This window comes from Lissotriton helveticus, chromosome 7, assembly GCF_964261635.1.
Source record: "Lissotriton helveticus chromosome 7, aLisHel1.1, whole genome shotgun sequence".
Lineage (NCBI taxonomy): Eukaryota > Metazoa > Chordata > Amphibia > Caudata > Salamandridae > Lissotriton > Lissotriton helveticus.
Genome location: NC_136068.1, coordinates 63567677 through 63583201, shown reverse-complemented (window position 1 = coordinate 63583201; position 15525 = coordinate 63567677). Strand labels below are relative to the sequence as shown.

Below are 15525 nucleotides of genomic sequence, written 5' to 3'. Positions count from 1 at the left end.
TCTGTTTCTTTCTCATGGTGCATGTGAGGTTCAGGTTGAAAGTGTTGTCATTGAGTCGGGTAATGGTATTTCTTGCACTCTCCTCACTCCCTCTCCACACCACAAACAGGTTGTCTATGTACCTAAACCATCTGATGACTCTATTTCCATTGGGATCTGAGTTAAGTTTCATGAGGACCTCCTCTTCCCATACGCCAAGGAACAAGTTGGCTAAACTTGGGGCAAAGTGTGGAGCTGCGCTTTGCCGCGCAGAGCTTATGAGGGCATTTTTCACTTTTTTAGCCATACTGATGTTCGGCAGAGAGGAGAGGGAGCATTACCTGCGGTGCTCTGATTCTTGCCGGTTGTTCTCTGCAAATATGGCTCCAAAGATCCCTGTTGTCATGGGAACAGAGGGGAAAATATACTCGGGAATGGGTGTAGGCGCTGGCTCCTCTCTTAAAGGGGTAACATCTGTGGACTCCTACCCGAGGCTTGGAGGTGGGAAGAAACAAAACACAGGGAGTGCTTCACTCAAGATGGAAGCTAGGAAAATCTGAAGAGGAGCGCTACTGGTAGGAGAGCCTACTTGGATATGTTAAGAGCAGTGCCAGGGGCGAAGCATCCACAATGGCAAGAAAGTCAAACAGGTGTGTGGTCAACTCTAAAAACTCCCTCACTAGAGGTCTCGCGCACCACGAGAAGTGCTGCACACTGCAACGCTAGACGCAAGACCTAAAAATGAGACAGCAGTCATTAACAGGCAAGGGCGATTAAGTCAGAGGAAACTGAATAAATCGAATGGGTAAGATCATTATTTGGTGAGTCAAAGTGGGTGGTCTCAATGACAAGTCAAAGCTTATCAGAGTTGCTGAAATATTAGGAGGCTTAAAGGCTGATATAATGTGTCCGCAAAAAAACACATATTCCTTGGGGGAAACAAGATATTTTAGCTATAAGGGGATTACAATCTCGTAGCCAGTTCTACACAAACTTCAACTATCAGAGGGGTTGCGATTCATGTAAAAATTTGCTTTGGACCAGTTACCCGGGTCCTGGAGGATAAATGGGGGAGATGGTCCATTGCACAATTGCCCATGGAACTGAACGTATGCACAATATATGGATCAAACGTGGATGATCCACAAATTTGTAATGACCTAGAAGTCGAGTTAGCATCATAGCCGGGTCCATTCTTAATCTGTGGGGATCTGAACATTCACTATGAGAAGGGCTTCGGTAGAACCCAGAAATACCAAGGGAGGAAACCTTTTGTCCATCAAGCCCTCTGGGCCCTACAGACTAGCTATGACTTGAGAGATGTGTGGGGGACGAAACATCCTACTGACCCTGGCTATACATATTTCTAAAATCCCCATAAGAAATGTGTTAGGATTGATTACTTTTTGGTGTCATCCTCTTTGATTTCAACCACAGGAATAAAGAAATTACATAAATTATTATCGGATCACAATCCCTTAGTTATGGATTTAGTACTTCAGACTTCAGATCATCTAGAGGCGAAGTGGACGTTTGATAGATCACTATTATTCAATGAGAACTATCTCAAACACATCAAACGATGGGCCATAGAATATTACGAAATTAACCGATATAGTTCCTCAAGCAATATAGTTTGGGATAGCTTCAAAGCTGGCCTCCGGGGAGAAACAATCAGCTTTGCGGGGAAAGCTATAAAACAAGAGAAGAGTGAAATTAATACATTGATAACCAAATTGGAAAAAGAACACACCAAGATAATTAGACAAAACCAAGAGAGAAAATAATTATACTACGACAAAAGATAGGGATCACAAAAGCTGAAATAAATAAATATTATACTAAGAAGGGGGCAGCTATTTATCAAGCACATAAGAGTCAGGGATATGAATACGGCAAGACCATCGGTAAGGTTCTTGCCTTATGGACCAAACAAAGAGCAGCAGAAATCAAGGGTCAGGATGGTGTTCTTTATACAGAAACAAAGGACATTATCAAGACCTTTGAGAAATGTTATCAGGACCTGTATCAACAGGACAACATCGACCCTATGCCTTCCAATGAAACTGAGCTAATCCTCGGTGATCAGCGTAGGCTTAGCGAAGAAAGGCAGCAAGAGATGGATAAAGAAATCACTATGGAAGAAGTGCTATCAGCCTTGCATTCTGTGGCTTCAGGAAAAGCGGAAGGCCCTGATAGAATCCCATTGGAGCTTTTTAAAGCAATTCAAGAGGAAATAGCTCCTATACTTTTAGATCTGTTTTTCGGAATACAGAGTAGCGGTATTCCTCCTGAGTCTTGCCAAGGAGCAGATATTGTGGTATTTAAAAAAAAAGGGAAACCCACAGATAATTCTGCATCATACAGACCCATATCTCTCATGAATGTTGACACGAAGTTATATTAAAAAATGTTAGCTACTCGGTTAGGGGGGATCATAACCCATCTAGTCTCACCATGGCAGCATGGCTTCATACCAACGAGAGGCACAACAGATCACATCAGACGTGCTATAGCCCTGTTTGATATTACTGAGAAACCGGCGAGAAGATGGCTATGATCCTCCTGGATGCTGAGAAGGCATTTGATCGCGTGTCATGGCAGTATCTTTGGACAACTATGGCACAGAGAGGATTTGGGCCAGGTATTTTGACAGCTATACAGGCAATGTACTATAGACCATATGCATGACTAAACATAATGGGTCAAGAATCAATCTCTATTGACATTGCAAGGGGGACGAGACAGGGTTGTCCCTGCTCTCCAATACTATTTGCTTAGTATATTGATATCTATGTAGAGCAAATCCTTCAATATAAGATCATCGTTCCAGTTAACTGCAATGGGCATGATACAAACATAATGGCCTATGCCGATGATTTGGCAGTAGTAACTGTGGACCTAGAAAAAGCAATCTCTCAAATTCAGAAATTAGGCAGTGAATATGGTCGAAAATCATGCTACCTGTTAAATGCAGGGAAAACTCAGATTTTATGCAATTCTAAAACCCCATGTAGTGACCCCCGAAGGTTAACTGAAGTAATCTATTTGGGCATCAAGATTAGCAGTAACATAGAGACCATCTGGAAAATAAATATGTTACCCATAATTAGTAAGATTAGTACGGACCTGCGCCGCCTAGATAGACTCCACTTATCACTTATAGGGTGATGTAATATTTTGAAAATGGTTATGCTTCCCAAAGTTCTATATATGTTTAGGTCCATCCCAGTAGAAATTGAAGATCTTTTAAAAAAAAAAAATAGATAGTATTTTCAGTAATTTTGTTTGGAAATATTCTAAACTTCACCGCTCTTTTAAATTTTTAACATTGCTACAGGATCGAGAAGGATGATCCGCCCCTAATCTCAGATAATATTTTTATGCAAGCTTCTTACAGGCACTGTACACTTAAATATCTTTTTTCTGGAAGCTTAGTGAGCCACAGCTTTTCATACCAGCTCTCTTCTTTAGGTCATGGAAGAGACAAACTCCATCTGTGAGTCATCTCTGTGTATTAACACTAAACCGTAATGCCAATCGCACGGGCCTCACGGAGCGTGTAGTTCCGACCTTTACGGTCGAGTGTTAATCCACAGAGTGGACTCACAGATGGAGTTTGTAGCTCACTAAGGTCCCAGAAAAAAGATATTTAAGTGCCCAATACTGGTGCTAGGCAACCCCACTGCACTGAAGATATTGCCTTGAAATTGTCGTGGCAATGAAACATGTCGGCTCAGTATGAAGCGGTATGCATGATAGGCAACCGATTTGCATTTGAATGAGTGCACAGTGAATAATAAAGTTGGTATCGAGTAAAGTGCAACTTACTTCAATTTTAGTTTCACATGGTCGTATTTGTGGGATGCGATTTATTCACCTCAGCCCTTTTCTTAGCACCATTTTTGTTTATTTTTGGACACTACACTTATTATTTTTCAAGGCAAGATGGCTACCAATGATGAAAAAAGTGGGCATAGCTGGTGAGTACCAATCAGGGAGCTCAATTGGTGGTGTGCACGTGAGGTGTCACCTTGTCCTTTCACTACTTTTTTTATTGAGATGCTCAATTTCATGCACCTTTCACATTAAGACTCTTGTAAGTTGGTCTGGGGTAATAGAGTATGGTGACTGCCATCTGTAAAAACGTTTTTGTTTTTTTAATTGAAGGCAATAAAGCGGGAGGTTACTACCTGATTCTTCAGTGGCCAGATAGTTTTAAAGTTTAAATGACAGAATGGCTGCGTATGAAAAGTACGTCTGGCAGCAGTAAAACACCACTAAAATACAAAAGTGAACAAGAAGTGATGATCAGTGGAGCTGGTCTGGTGATGGATATGGTGGCAATGAATCACCTGGGAGCTGACAGCTCAGAGTTATAGCCTTCAACCTACACACCTCTTCTGTCAGTTGCATCGCATTAGACAAGGTCCTGGGACAGAAGCTAGAACATGGGGTGAAGTCAGAAAGTAGCTCATTGGGTGCCACGTGGGCACAGTAGTGCTAGGCTGCCCACACATGCCACACCAAGCAGCAAACCATGCCTCAGGCACACAAAAACAAATGTAACCATCCTATGCAAATGTGGGCGTGATGCAGTACATTGTGAGACTTGGGGCCCGATTACGATCTCAGCAGAATTGGGAGCGACTGACAAATAGGATGGGAGCAACGTGTAGGCGGCCAGAATCATGGCTTTTTCCATTGCGGCTTGTGCTGTGGCCCTAAAAGGGCTGCAGCACATGCTGCAATGTTAAAGGGTATGTTTCTAAACATCCATGCACTCTATGCCAGGCACCATATGCTGTCTAGCACATGGGGTACAGATGTGTAGAGGGGTTTCACAGGTGCCCCCTAGGCCTCATAACAGAGGGCCACGGGGGATGGGTGCCCTGCTACGGGCCCCCAAAGTCCCTTTCCGACAGCCTTTCCATGGCGGTCAGACCCCCATGGAAAGGCTGTTGTAAAAGAACATCGTAATCCTTTCAGTAATGCCTGCGCCGGAACCCCCCGATTGTAGGGAATACAATCCGATTGAAGCGTCAGTTGGTCCCTCGGAGTGATGCGGTCCAACCGACCGCATCATAATGCAGCAGTCGGACCACTCTGCTGAATGTTAGTCAGACTGCCACTGACTGTCTGTCGGTGGCAGTCCGAACGCCATCCTAATGAGGACCTCTGTCAATCAACATGGAAGCCTTGGTCCTTTTATCCCCGCTCCTCCCTGAGCATTTGCTCCCTAATGAGAAACCTTTGGTGTAAAGTTTTTACACTTACCTTTTCACAAAATGTTTTCCCAAAGACTTAAGTGACTTCTGAAGGACTCCTCTTTGCCGTTGACAACCCCGCAGGAGACAGCTAACAATTATCACTGGATCTACAAGGAGAAATGAAACACAGCACACCTGTATTAGTTATAGACAACACCACATAATATAATGTTTTGAAGTTGATTAATCAAAATCCACAGCCTTTTGGCAGTCGGCACCAGGACCTGCTGCCTGTTGTGGAATGTTTAAGAGGGGACGAGTAAGCCATGCTTTGCGGTGAGACTGTGTAGCTGCCCTATGGGCATGAGAGGGCGCTAGGAAGCATTAATTCGGACCACAGTGTTGCAATAAATGAGGCTATACAAGCACGATGCAAAGGCAAATAAATGGGTATGACCTACTCAAACTCCAGCTCAGAGCCAGTAACCAACTGAGTCTGTCACCTCTGGCAAGATGGCCTGGTGTGCTCAGTCACTGAGTGCACTCACACCAACAAACTGAGACTGATGAATCCCAGAAGAGAAACAAACATACAAGAACCTCATCAATATGTACAGATGGCTATATAGAGGCCTTGATCGATATAAAGATGGCAAGAACCATGCTGCGTGCCCTCCAACTTGTTCAGTGAATGAGCCTCACCCTCCACTGCTGCCTCCTGCAAGAACGAGTGAATAATTCCCTCCAAGCCTCCTATGGACCAGATGGAGCAGCAAAAAAAACCCTGCTGCTGCACTTCAACGGAGAAGAAAGTTACAAACACAATCCAAACTTACCTCAAGCATGAAAAAACACACAAGGCACCAGGCACGCAACACCCATTGGAATCAAAGGGCTACAGCCCCCCCATCGTGTGTGTCAGACCGGGCTCAGATGGCTCCCGGGCACACACACAGCCGCACCCGAGCACTTCACAGGTCTTTAAAAGACCATGTGCATGTTAATGAGGCTTTGATGTTGTTTCACCCCTTTCAAGAGCCCCTGCAGCTCCACTCTGCCTATTGCTTAAAGTTTCAGCCTGCCCCCCCGAAATTTTTCTTAGCCCCCCCTGAAATGTGGCTCTAGTTGCGCCTCTGCAAGGCACCCTCTTCAACTTCACACTCCATGTGAAACAAATACAAACAGAGAAATGAATATGGCCTGGTACTCCCTGAGCCCTCTATTTACATTTTGTACCTGCAGCCCTTGTACGGATGGGGTCTCCCTCCTTCCTTCAAGGCAAGTAATATGACCACACTAACTTTTCGATTAGGGGGTGTAACCCCCCCGGCCGTATTTATTACAAAATTTTAAACATTATTTATTCACATTATGTACAATTACGCAGAAAGTCCGGATACATTCAGACAGATGATGTTACGTAGCTAACCTTAAAATCTAATACACACAACACTCCTACCATAAATCTAACAATGCATATATTCACTTTCTGCGTGTCCCCTCTAGAGCCTAGGTTTCAACTGGACGGACCTGTGCAGTGGCCGCTTTAATTGCCCCGAGACCACGTTTGGCGCTGTCTGACCTCGATTGAGGCAGGATACATAATCTAACCTATCCATCTGGAACACTGTCGCAGATCTTACGATTGGACGTCTTCTATGGGCGTTTTCAGTCTCTCACTTTTGAGATATGGAGAGTTTGAAGTGGAATTTATTTCCTCCGAGTCCCGTGTGGGATGGGTTGCCCTCCTACACCTTATGCTGGAATTACCGTGTGCAAAAGTACCCATGTCCTGATGAAGCCTTAAAGACATCTGGCTGAAACGCGACCGCGACTGCGTCGACACCTTGTTCTTAAGGAGTCCCCATTAACTTGCAACTTTTTGCAACTTCGTTTCTTTTGTGCCCTATACAATAACTGTACAGAGAAGTGATAGCTCTGGCGCACTTTATTGGGACTTCCTTTCTTTGGGTTGTATATCACTCGGAGTTAGGAGTGAATACTATGTGAAGTTTGGTACTTTTTCTTAGGGTACGTGTATATATAGATAGATTATAGCAATTGTAATGTACAGTTTGTATATGTGTTTTGGATATTTTGTATAGACTGTAGTGTCCTTGTATATATATATATATGTTTCCATATGTGTTTGTTTCCTTGCGCCACTCTCTTTGATGACTAGTATATATGTTTATATGAAATTTTGAATGTGATTACACTTAAATAAGTATACCAACAGGATAATTGATTATTTCTTGTTTGAAAATAAATACTTGATTGATCCCTCAGTACCTTTTTCTCTACTTTTTCATCCTTGGATGTACCTTGCCCAGGTATGGGAGGGTGATTTGGGCAGAACCCCTTTCTATTTTTGCAGTCCCTCTAGAGCCTACAGCAAGGTCAATGACTGGCAGGCTCTAGATCCCAGCAAGCTACAAATTACTCCGTCGGAGTAGGCTTGCGCTGGGGGTAGAGCTTATTGGATGGATATTCTCCCCCAGGCCCCCCTACGCCCTGTGCCTTAAACTCCATAAATGGGGCAGCAAAATTCTGCATACTTGCGCCCTGATGCACGTGTGAGGGTGGCCACAGGCCCACTGGGAAGAGTGTCTCCCCTGGCCCCCATACCCTACCTACCGGCTGTCACTGTCCCTGGAGTTACATGGTTCTGACCGCTAAGGACCGAAGACTATGCTTACCAATCATAACCTTACCACCTGACCGGAGAGACAACACACACAACTAAATACGACATTATTGACTGAAACCAAATTTCATATACTGATATTTTATTAAATGTTACACATTTCAACTACATAACTCTGCAATAAAAAAAATTAAAATACTGTACTGACACAATTACAAATATCAACACTTTTATTATAAATTCACCAAATCATCATATTTACATTCAATCTTGTCTCCTAAGATACCTGCAATGAAAGTTAAAAAACGAAGCAACTAAATTACTGAGAAATATATTTAAAATGCCTGCCTTAGGGGAGGGTGGGTGGAGAAAACAAATTACGGGCTGCTGGTGGCCCGGGTGCTGTGCCTGTGGGGAGCAAAGGAACAAGAGACTGTTCTGCTCCCCGCACCCCCCTTTTAAGGGGGAGGCACGGGCCAGGCCGGTCTCAACCGGTCAGACCCCAAAGTTGGACGCCCGCGTGAACCGGAAGCACTAAAGTGCTTCCGGTTCACGCCCCTCCCTACGCCGCCTATTGGACCCTCAGAAGAAGGTGGGAGTGCTCCCCCTCCTCCTTGCCCCCGGGGACCGGTGCGACCGCCATAACGGTGATGCGCGCTAGTTTAGCGCTCGGCCTTGCCCGGGGTCATCCTTACACATGCTTAATTTGAGCAGGTTTTGGACATGGCCCATGCAAGCCTGGCACCCACCTAAGAGTTCTGGGGTTCACTTTTGAGGCTTCCATTCACGGTTGCACTGGTTGCGCAGTGGTCAGATTGTGGTACATTTTGCATAGAAAAATGGCTGCTGTTCATCAGCTAAACTAACTGCACAAGATAAATGCACGTTATTATTTCAAGAACACACTGTTAACACCGCAATGCAAACTTGTTTTTTTCTGGGACCTTCCTTATGCGTGATTTACTTCAAACGGGGTCGTCAGGGTGGCTGTACCTTTCTAGCTCACATTGCGTTGAAAGGTTCAACAATGTGGGTCTGGCTACTCTGGTCCAGGGGAGGCCAGATTTAGATTTAAATAACCCCTGCCAATACCAAGCGGTGACCCTTGGCAGACAAGTAACCTATCCACATGCTTGACTACAAGACCCAGCATGCAAAGGAAACAAGTCCAGGACAGACCCCTCTCCCCAGAAATGACGCTCTAACAACGTTCTAACAAAGCGCTGACTTTAGGAGTTAAGGTTATGTATCTTGTGTCACTTTAGAAAAGTTTACTTGGATGAGGTTAAAGCAGCTATTTATTTTCTTTCTTGAAGGACCTGACAGATATGTCTATGGGTATGACTTCCCTGCCTTTAACATGCTGCAGGTAAATGCCAGTTTGGGAATATTTCGCAATTTTGTTTGTGAAAAATGTTTAGAACTAAAAATGTGAAGAGGGGGATCATAAATGTGGAAACTAGCGCAACAGAAAGTCCTAAATTGAATGACGCTGCCCTCTGGTGGTCATTCCTGGTGTGAGCTGCAGTGAAGCTCTTAAAATAAGGATGGAACACAGCAGAGGGTGATGATGACTGATGCTGCATACTTTGCCTGTCACCGGCTGTCTGTCACTTCCTGCTGCTGAGGCAGAGAGTATGGTCACTGTAATGTAGGTAAAACTGCCTCACTCACACTACCTGAGAAGCCAAACACTGAATGGTTGCCTTTGGAATGACAAAAAAAATGTGGCTGAAAGTCAATGGCTGAAGAAGGCTGGCTCATTTGTCAGCTGTCTTTTGGGCTGAAATAAAACGTAAATGAGATACCATTTGACCCATGGTGTTTTTACAGAAATTGTTATTGAATTTTTAGGAAACTATAGTCTGTAAAGGCAGCTATAGACCATACAAATGCTTAGAAACTGGTGAGGACAGATCAAAATAAAAATATAGGGGCACATTTATCTACGTTTTGTGCTGCCCTTGCGCCACGCAAGGTAATGCAAGGGCAATGCAAAACCTAGATGAGATTTGCCAAGGCACACAAAGCCACCTTGCATGGCCCGGCGGTGCTTGGTAAATCTGGAGTACCGCCAGAAGCAAAATTTCGTTACGTCACTCTGCCACGGGGAGGTGGTCCATGGGAGTAGTGCAGTTGTTCTCACTCTTCCACTCATGGATTTTGGTGCATTTCCAGATTTCCCATGAGTGGTCATCCCAGGAATGCATCAAAATGCTATTAAAAATCATCAAAGGATTTTTTGTGTAGGGTGCCAAGATGTCTGCATTGGCGCTAGGCAGCCAACAGTGCACCAGCGAGACAGCAGGAATGTGCCATGTTGCAGTAGATATGCTGCATACCTGACCCTGCCCTTTCACACAGAGCAGTGCAGCAAGGGGTCTTGGGGCCTCATTTATGAGTCTGTGCGTCACTTTTACACTGCTGGAGCATCACTTTTTGTGACGCACCAGTGGTGTAAAAAATACGCCTTGTTGCGCCATATTTACAAAGTGACGCATCTAGGTAGATGTGTCACTTTGTAAACCCCTGCTCCACATTATACCTGAGCCAGGTATATTGTATGCAAGAGGGGCGTTTTGACGCAAGAAAGGGTCGTAGAAGTGACGCAGTGAAATCTATGATATTGGAGTGGAGTGGTGTGGCTCACTGGTTAGAGGCGGCAGACCTGGAAGCAGGAGTCGGCCCGGGACCAGGGTTCAATTCCCGACGCGGCAGGGTTGTGGACCAGGGTCAGCGGACTCGATAATTCTCGCCTCGGTGCCTACTCTAACCAGGGGTCCCTCTCGGCAACTCTGGGCATTAGCTTGCCTAATCGCCACAATGGCCCCATCAACGCCGGGGATGCCTGGCTTCACCTTGGAGACTCCCAGTAGGGACCATCCCACAGGGAAAGCCAGGACGGGTTCCCCAGCGGTATACCGCGCCAGGATACTCCGGTAGTAATTGAGCGCGTTACAAAACAGCTTATAACATATAACATAACATAACACTTCTAAGACACAAATGCGTCAATTTCTTATGCCTGCCTCACAGCAGGCGTAAGACTGACGCGGGCCCTTTCACATGGGGCTTGCCCCAGGTGAAAGGACACGTTGCTGGAGTTGCGTCAAAAGTGACACACTCCAGCAATGCGTCACTTTTGCGCCTACAGATACGTCGGAAATACTGACGTATCTGTAACTCCTTGCGCCATGATGCGTCATACTGTAAATATGACTCATCATTGGTGTCGCAAGGAAGGCGCAGTGAAAAGTGACGCATCTCTATTTTCACGCAGCGATGCGTCACTTTTCATAAATGAGCCCCTTGGTGTGTTGCATGGTGTAGGCAAATTATAAATATTACCCATAATCCTTTGAAGCAGCCCCAGCCCCACACTCAGTCCAAACTCCTCCACCACCCCAACCTCACCACTGATGTCCTCAACCCCAAAGTGGAGTAGAATCAAGTTTTCACAGAGCACCCCCTGCCCTCAGTGACGGAAAAAAGCAAGAAACCCAATAATTGTAGAAGAAATGCTGCAAGTTTCGTGTATTTCATTCTGGATTTGAAAGAGGTATATTACATGAAAACTGAGCTGTGTTTAGATCTTTTGAATTTCATGCTGGATACAAATTGGGATTTATGTCCAGAGAACTTCCAAAAAGTCCTAAAAACCCACCTGTTTAATCTACAAGTCTGGCTCTCCGTCTGGTTTCTTGCCATAGCGCCGGGACACTCATTAAGTAGTTGTGCGCTATACAAAACCAGTCATTCATTCATTAAAGCAACAGCTGATTCAGTAATGTTCCGGTTACTCTCTAGGTTTGTCTCCGGCTCAGATTTACTGAGAAATGATCAAGTATAAATATCTGAAGATGTCATCAAATGGCATTTTTTTCAAGGGCTCAATTTAAAAAAATTCAGTAATTCCTCATTTCTTAACACGGTATTTAAGTGTGAACAGGTGCCCCACAGTACAGAGACGAGGGGTGGAAAGTTGATGTTGTAGGTGTGGTCTCACTAAAGCTTCTGCGTCACTGCTTGCGTCATCTCACTGCCTCTTTTATGTTGATGTTAAATATTCTGCCAAGTCACAAGAAAAGCTGCTTCTCATTTATGGCCACGAGACGAGCCCTACACTGACCCCTTCCAAGAGATGCCTGGGGCACGTGCCCAACACCGCGGAACGGTATCCACCAATAGAATTCCAACCCCAAGGCCATTTAAAGCACTGAAGGTACATATCCGGCAGAGGCTGCAAGATGCTCCCTATTGGTGCTCACTTGTAACATTAAGAAATAGAGGAAGGACAGCTGCACAGGCCATGCACGAGAGAGCCCACCCAGCACGAGGACACTCACAGATATTGAAGGCAATCTGCGTTGTCTTTGGAAATGTTGCCAATCACAGGGGGTGACGAGAGCCGACACCCGTTGCACGAGGCCGGCCACGCCCTGTTCTTGAACCTGCTTCACGTCGCGCGCCTTCACCACAGAGCGTGTGTGAGTGAAAGTATGTCTTTCTGGTTCTATTTGTTTCTGCGTGTTTGAGTGCCCTTGTGTAAGGTGTGAATGTGTTTGTGGGTGTTTCGGGTGTGGGTGGTTATCTGTTTCAGGTGTATGTGTGTGTTGTGTATGGATATATGTTATGTGTGTGTGTGTGTTTGAATAAGAGTGCCAATGCATGCACAAAGCCTGCGCGCCACCAAAGCATCTAATTACAATCCAAATCCCTGTGTAAAACCCCCCTCTCTCCAAGATTATCCGAGTTAGTGTCACCCATGCAGTGTACTCACCAAGAGATGTCCCCTCGTCCTTCGCATCTAACATTTATCCATGCCCGGTGTAGTGTTGCTGCAGCGGGGCGTACCACTGCAGCACACGCCCCCTCCCATTTGTTCCTGTGCCTCCCCCCCTGGGACGTGCAGGGTCTTTGGTTTGACCCTAACGTGAGCGCCGTTGCGCTCACGTATGAATAAATAGCCCAGAGCCCTGGGCGTGGTCAGTAAGTAACTAGCCACCACCGCAACCACATGTGTCCCAGTGTCTCAATTATTCAGGCCCACACCGGGACACTACATTGGCGACGAGGGGGTCTGGCCCCCGCTCTTCGCGTGCCTCATCGGACCCGTGACCCTGTCGGTCACCCACGCCTGGCTCGCTGCCCCGCAGCGCATCCTGTCGGCGGCGCGCCTCCTGTCTGCCGCAGCCGCCCAGCAGCTTGGTCCGCGTCTCCCGCCCTCACCTGGCCCGCCTGTGCCCCAGCGGAATTCCCGAGTGCTCCGCCTGCCTCCGGCGAGACGTCCGGCCTTCCGGCTGCCTGTGCCGCTGTCCGACCCGCCCACGTGGCCTCATCCAGGTACGGGCTGCTGCCTGCCGCGCCTCACGGCTGCCCCTGTGCCCTGCCTCCAGCTCTATCCTGCCGCCAGGAAGCCTGCGGCCCGCTCCCTGCCCGCCGCCAGCCTGCCCGTCATCCCGGGACTCCCGCGCATGCGCAGTTCCGACGGCTGCCGTCTCTCACGCTTCTCGCGTATCGGCGGGAACGGGAGGGTGCCATTCCTCACGCATCTGGCGGAGTGAGGCCTGTGTGTTCGCCGGAGGAGCCTCTTTCTTCCTGTTGGGCCTGGGCGACCCCGAGGGACCTGGTTCTGCTTACAGAGTGCTAGGGGTGTATCCCTTACTCCTTCCAGCTGCCAACATGGCCACTGTGCCCCCCCTGGAGCCCTTTTCTGTTACCGGCACGCCTCCCTCCCAGGCTTCTCGCTGGAAGAAGTGGATAGAACGTCTGGAGACCTACTTTATTGCGGCGGAGGTCGCTGCGGAAAGACGCAGGGCGATGCTCCTACACCTAGGAGGGGAAGAAATCCACGACATATCCAAGGAAGTCACTGAAGGCGATCCGCCCCTTACATACGCCACCCTGCGAGACGCCATCACCAAGTATTTCGAACCTTTCACCAGCGCAGACTACGAACGCTTCCTGCTCCGACAGGCGCGCCAACTCCCTGAGGAGTCAGTTGATGTGTTCTACGCGCGCCTCAAGAAATTGGCGAGCACGTGCACTCTCCCAGACGCGGAAGACGAAATTCGCGCACAGTTCATTCAGGGGTGCGCATCTCTGAAACTGAGAGAGAGAGTCCTCGAAACAGACGCCATGCCGATGCGAGAAATACTGGCCTTAGGACGGTCCAAGGAGCTCTCCAAAGCCCGGGCGGCCCACATGGAGCCGGGCCCAGCCGTCAAAATCAAGCAAGAACCAGTGTGCGCTGTCCGAACGCAACGTCCAGATAACCGGTCCAGGCCGCAGAGGACCCCCCAGCCCCAGCACTCCCAGTCTACCCGGGATTGAAACTGCATGTGGTGTGGGGGTACCACTCCGCACAAAGGAGCCTGCCCAGCTCAAGGGAAAATCTGCAGTGCGTGCGGCAAAGCCAACCACTTTGCCAGTGTCTGTCTGTCGTCCCAACGGAAGAAGCCCAGCGGCCCACCCAGAAGAGCGCGGCAGGTGGCGCCACTCCCGGATACGTCACCCGGCAGTGACATGGACGACGACGACGAGGACGCCGCATCTGTCCACGTGGTGCGCATGCTCAACTCCCTGACGCCCGCTTCCTCGTCCGAACCGATGTGCACAGTCCAAGTCCACGACCAGGCCACCCGAGCTCTCATCGACACCGGGGCGACGATAAACCTCATGGCTGCCAGTGTATACCGGGACCTAACGGACGCCCCCGCACTCCACCCCACCAGAGTGCAAGTGTTTGCCTACGGAACTCGGCGGCCCCTACGCCTGTGCGGAGTGTTCAGAACCACCATTTCACATGACACCCGGCAGCTGCAAACAAAAGTCTATGTGTCCCAAGAGGGGTCAGGGTTCCTCCTCGGTTGCAAGACGGCCCGTGAACTTGGACTTATACATTTCGCCCTGACCGTACAAGCTCAGAGCCTGGACAATCTAGTCACTGAACACTCCTCACTGTTTGAGGGCATCGGATGCCTCCGTGGACCCCCTGTCCAGCTCCACATTGACCAATCTGTAGCCCCAGTGGCTCTGCGACACAGGCGGATAGCGTTCCACCTCCGGCCCAAGGTAGAAGCCGAGTTGAGAATGCTGGAACAAGCAGGAATCATCGAGCGTGTGACCGGGCCCACCCCGTGGGTGTCCCCCATCGTAGTGGCGAAAAAACCTAAGCAGCCCGACGCGGTACGGATATGTGTGGACATGCGTATCCCCAACCTGGCCATTAAGAGGGAACGCCACCTAACGCCCACCATTGACGACATCATCGGTGAACTCGCAGGGTCCAAGTGGTTCTCCAAAATGGACCTAAGATCCGGGTACCACCAGATTCCGCTCCACCCAGACTCACGCCCCATCACCACTTTCTCGACACATGCTGGCCTGTGGAGGTACACGAGGCTCAATTTCGGCATCTCAAGCGCCGCCGAAGTGTTTCAGAACATTATACACAATGTCCTTCAAGGTCTCGTCGGGGTACTCAACGTGAGTGACGACATCCTGGTGCATGCCCCGACGCTGGAGGAACACATCCGGCGCGTCCACGCAGTGTTCGATCGCCTCAAAGAGAGAGGTTTGACTCTTCACAAAGACAAGTGCGAGTTCCTGCGAAGAGACATAAGCTTCTTCGGGTACAAGTTCTCCGACCAAGGGGTAGGCCCAGACCCAGAAAAGGTCCGAGACATC

The 15525-nt window shown here is 48.0% G+C and overlaps 1 protein-coding gene across 1 annotated transcript in view; it reads right to left on the bottom strand.

Annotated features, from left to right (window-relative positions):
- Positions 1–12639, bottom strand: part of LOC144768926 (uncharacterized) — a 282473-nt gene extending 269834 nt beyond the window's left edge. The window contains exons 1-2 of the mRNA XM_078652934.1: positions 12617–12639; positions 5257–5356 (exon numbers count right to left, since the gene is read on the bottom strand). The gene's annotated coding sequence lies outside the window, so the exon portion shown is untranslated. The remainder of the gene's footprint in view (positions 1–5256; positions 5357–12616) is intronic.
- Between the last annotated feature and the right edge of the window lie 2886 nt (positions 12640–15525).